Genomic DNA, 4697 nt, shown 5'->3' with positions numbered 1-4697 from the left:
GGAGCCGGCTGCCAAGTGATGTTGAAAGATACATCTATGTAGCAAATGGAAATATAGTTGCAGTCGAAACTATAGGAACCTTTAGATTATGTTCCACGAGTGGATTTTACTTGAATTTATTTGAGACATTTTATGTACCGTCGTTTATGCAGAATTTAGTTTCTGTTTCTCGTTTGGACAAATCAGGTTATTTTTGTTCATTCAGAAATAATAAAGTCAATCTCTTTTATAATTCGAATAATATTTGCTCTGGTCGTTTGATGGATAATCTATATAGGCTTTATTTGAATTCTTATAATAATAAAATACTATAAACAGGTACAAAATAAAAACTAAATGAGAATTCGGCATCATTATGGCACAAATGCCTAGGTCATATCTAAACAGAGAACTCAGAGGCTTGTGTCAGATAGGATTCCTGGACCCCTAAATTTGGTAGACTTTGAAGTCTGCATTGAGTGCATAAAGGTAAAAGGACAAATGAAAAGAAATTAGGTGCCAAGAGAGCTAAAGATATTTTAGAACTGATACATACCAATATATGTGGTCCATTCTCTACTGTCTCTTGGAATGGATAACGGTATTTATTACGTTCATAGATGATTACTCTTGTTATGGACTTATGGGTACCTATATTTAATTTGTGAAAAGTCCCAAGTCTTGAATGTTTTCAAGTCTTTCAAAGTTACAGTTGAACTTCAACTTGGAAAGAAAATTAAAGCTGTCAAATCTGATCCTGGTGGTAAATACTACGGAAGATATGATGGTTCAGGTGAGCAACATCTCGGGCCTTTTGTACTTTTCTAGAGGAGTGCAGTATTGTTCTATAATACACCATGCCAGCTAAACCTAGTATGAATGGTATTGTCGAGAGAAGGAACCAAACTCTTAAGGACATGGTGAGAAGTATGATTAGTCATTCTTCCTTGTCTGAATCACTCTGGGGAGAAGCCTTAAAGACCACAGTGTATATCCTTAATTGGGTGTCAAGCAAAGTATTTAACAAATTTTTTTATGAAATTTGGACTAGAAAAAGACCTAGTATAAAGCATTTACACATTTGGGGATGTCCAGCTGAGGCGCGACATTATAGGCTACATGAAAAAAATTAGACTCGAGAACAATTTGTTGCTACTTTGTTGGTTATACTGAGCATTCATGGGGTACAAGTTTTACAATCCTACATCAAAGTCTATTTTTGAAACGAAAAATGCGAAATTTCTTGAGGATGTTGAGTTTATGGGGAAGAAAATATTAGAAATGTTGCTTTTGATGAGGATTTTGTAACTGATAATGATCATGTCTTTATACCTATTATTGTTCAAGATGCAATTACAGTACAAAAGCACAATGAAAATTCTACTGTAGATCTAGTTACAATACAAGAGAATAATAAGAATTCTCCTCAACTCCAACTCATACAGCAAACTCAACAACCTCAAGAAGTGTCATTAAGGATATCTAACAGAGAAAATGGAAGTACAATTTCAGATAAATATGTAGTCTGTTGGGAATAAGGAGTATGACTACAATCCAATCAATCATGTGTCAAATAATTTGTTATTATTATTATATTAAAATGTTAATATAATAAGGTCCTTGACTAAAATTTAGAGATTTATCATTGTGATAGTGATCATAATATTAAGAGATAAATCTTTTATAATTTAATCTAAATTGTTATTGGTCATGGGATTATTAAAAAGGACATTAATAATCTGGAAAGATCAATATATATATAATGGTCTTCATTGGATGAAGATTAATAGATCTTATTTATTAAATTATATATATAGATGGTGCATATAGAGATATGACCATTGAACTGACTCACTCTGAGAATTCCTAATGGTTATAATTACCGCATATTTGTCAATAGGATATTCTCAAGATGAACATAGTAATAGAGTTTCCTTTGACCTGCGACTGTCATAGTAATTAACAATGTATTTATTATATTTTGATACCGGACACCTAATACCCTAGAGTGCTAGTTGAATGGATATTGGGTATGATTTAAATACTTGTAGAATTAATGATTTGTCAATAAGGAATCCGTCAACTCTCGGTAAAGAGTTTGAGCTCTATGATTATAATGACAAATATGCGGTAATTATAACCATTAGAAATTCTCAGAGTGAGTCAGTTCAATAGTCATATCTCTATATGCACCATCTATATATATAATTTAATAAATGAGATTTATTAATCTTCATCCAATGAAGTCCATTATATATATATTGATCTTTCCGGATTATTAATGTCCTTTTTAATAATCCTATGACCAAGAACAATTTAGATTAAATTATAAAAGATTTATCTCTCAATATTATGATCACTATCACAATGATAAATCTCTAAATTTTAATCAAGGACCTTATTATATTAACATTTTAATATAATAATAATAACAAATTATTTGACACATGATTGATTAGATTGTGATCATACTCCTTATTCGCAACATAGTCTATCTCCAAGAACATGAGGATAGCATTGATTTGACAGAAAATGATCCAACTAATTTTCTAGAAGCCATGCAAAGTTCTAACTCGTAAAAGTAGATCAATGCCATGAAAGAAGAGATAAAGGCTATGAAAGACAATGACGTTTGATATCTCGTAAAAGTACCTGAAGGTGTAAAATCAATTGGTTGTAAATAGATATTTAAAATAAAAAAAATTCTAAGGGTAATGTCAAAAGATATAAAGTTTGTCTAGTTGCTAAAGACTTTACTAAAAAAAAAAAGGCATAGACTATAAAGAGACTTTCTCTCCGATATCATCGAAAGACTCTTTTAAAACCATAACAACACTAGTAGCTCATTTTGACTTGGAGCTACAATCAGATGGATGTAAAGACAGCATTTTTCAATGGTGACATTGATAAAACGATATATATGGTACAATAAAAAAAATTTGTATCAAGCGATTCAAAATCTATGGTTTGTAAGTTAAAGAAATCCATCTATAGTCTCAAACAAGCTTCCCGTCAATGCTATTACAAGTTTCATCAAGTCATTATCTCGTATGATTTTATGATAAATATTATAGATGAATGTATATACCGCAAGTTTAGTGAGAGTAAATATTTAAAGCTATAAACCAATGGACACATCTATAGCTAAAGGAGACAAGTTCAGTCTCAAGTAATGCCCCAAAAATGATCTTGATAAGACAATAATGCATCATAAACCTTATGCATTATTACTAGGAAGCTTAATGTATGCTCAAGTCTGCACATATCTCGATATATCATTCATAGTGGGAGTGTTACGTAGATACTTGAGCAATCTTGGCATAGATTATTAGATAGTTGTTAAACACGTAATGCGTTATCTCAAGAGAACAAAGGATTACATGCTTACTTATCGGAGATCAGAAAATTTAGAGATCATTGGATACTCTGATTCCGATTTGGCGGGATGTCAAGATAGTAGACGCTCTACTTCAAGCTGTGTCTTCATGTTGGTTGGAGGCGCTATTGCATGAGAGTCTAACAAATAGACTTTTGTAGCTTCCTCAACAATGGAGGCAGCGTACGTTACTTGCTTTGAGGCATCCAAACGTGGCATATGATTGCGAAACTTTGTCATTGAATTTCGTATAGTAGATGACATTGAAAGGCCATTGAAGATATTTTGTGATAATAAGGCAACAGTACTATACTCCAACAACAATAAGAGCTTGACAAAATCGAAGTATATAGACATCAAGTTCTTAGTTGTCAAGGAGAAAGTTCAAGAAAAATAGATTTTCATAGAACATATAGGAACAGAGTATATGCTAGCAAACCCATTAACCAAGGAATTGATCCCTAAAGTCTTCCATGAGCACGCTGCTCGGATGAGTGTCAGTATTTGTGATGCCTTGGTTTAGTAGAAGTTTATTTTCTACTATATGTCCTATGACAGATATTGAATTATTTTTCTGCAGAATAAAGTTGATAGTTGATTTCATGTTATGTGTAACGTTTATTTTGTAATATTTATTTTGTATTTGATCTCAATAAAGTTTTAAAGTTGGACCAGTTGAAAATATATATGCACTAGATAATTTAGCATGTAATTTCCATATTACTCATCCAAATTTGATCTATGTCATTAAATATATTAATATGGTGATCATCATGGTTCAGTCATGACACTAATGTGATAAAAGTTGCGGTAATTTCATAACTAATATATGAGACGAACCAGATTGTTAAAGTAATAAAGAAAATAGCATTCAGATGCGCACATAAAGTTTATAAGATGTGATTGTTTCACGAAAGAATATATGTATAGCCCAAGTGTTGGGAGATTGTTGGAAAATTATTTAATTATTTAATTTGTTTATGGGCAATACATATATTAATTATAATCACAAATTATGTTATTTTAAATTAAGTGACTTATATAATGGTGATCTCATTTATTGTTATAAATACTAAATTGAATAAGTAATAATTAATTTTGAGTTGGAATTAAACGAGAATAAAACTATATACTATTTTTTGGACTTTAGATATTATTTTTATTTAGGTTTTAGGGTTTAATGGGTGCTATGTTTAAATATAAATAGTGACTTCAAAATTTTAGTCTCTAACACACTAAAATTACTTCTGCAACTCTTTTTTTTTATCAGAGGAGTTATAATTCAACCTTATAAAAAATACAAAAAATTTTGATTGAAAAAGACTAAAACACTATTCAATAA

Source organism: Arachis ipaensis, chromosome B07 (genome assembly GCF_000816755.2).
Source record: "Arachis ipaensis cultivar K30076 chromosome B07, Araip1.1, whole genome shotgun sequence".
NCBI classification, from domain to species: Eukaryota; Viridiplantae; Streptophyta; class Magnoliopsida; order Fabales; family Fabaceae; genus Arachis; species Arachis ipaensis.
This window is presented reverse-complemented; position numbering follows the sequence as displayed.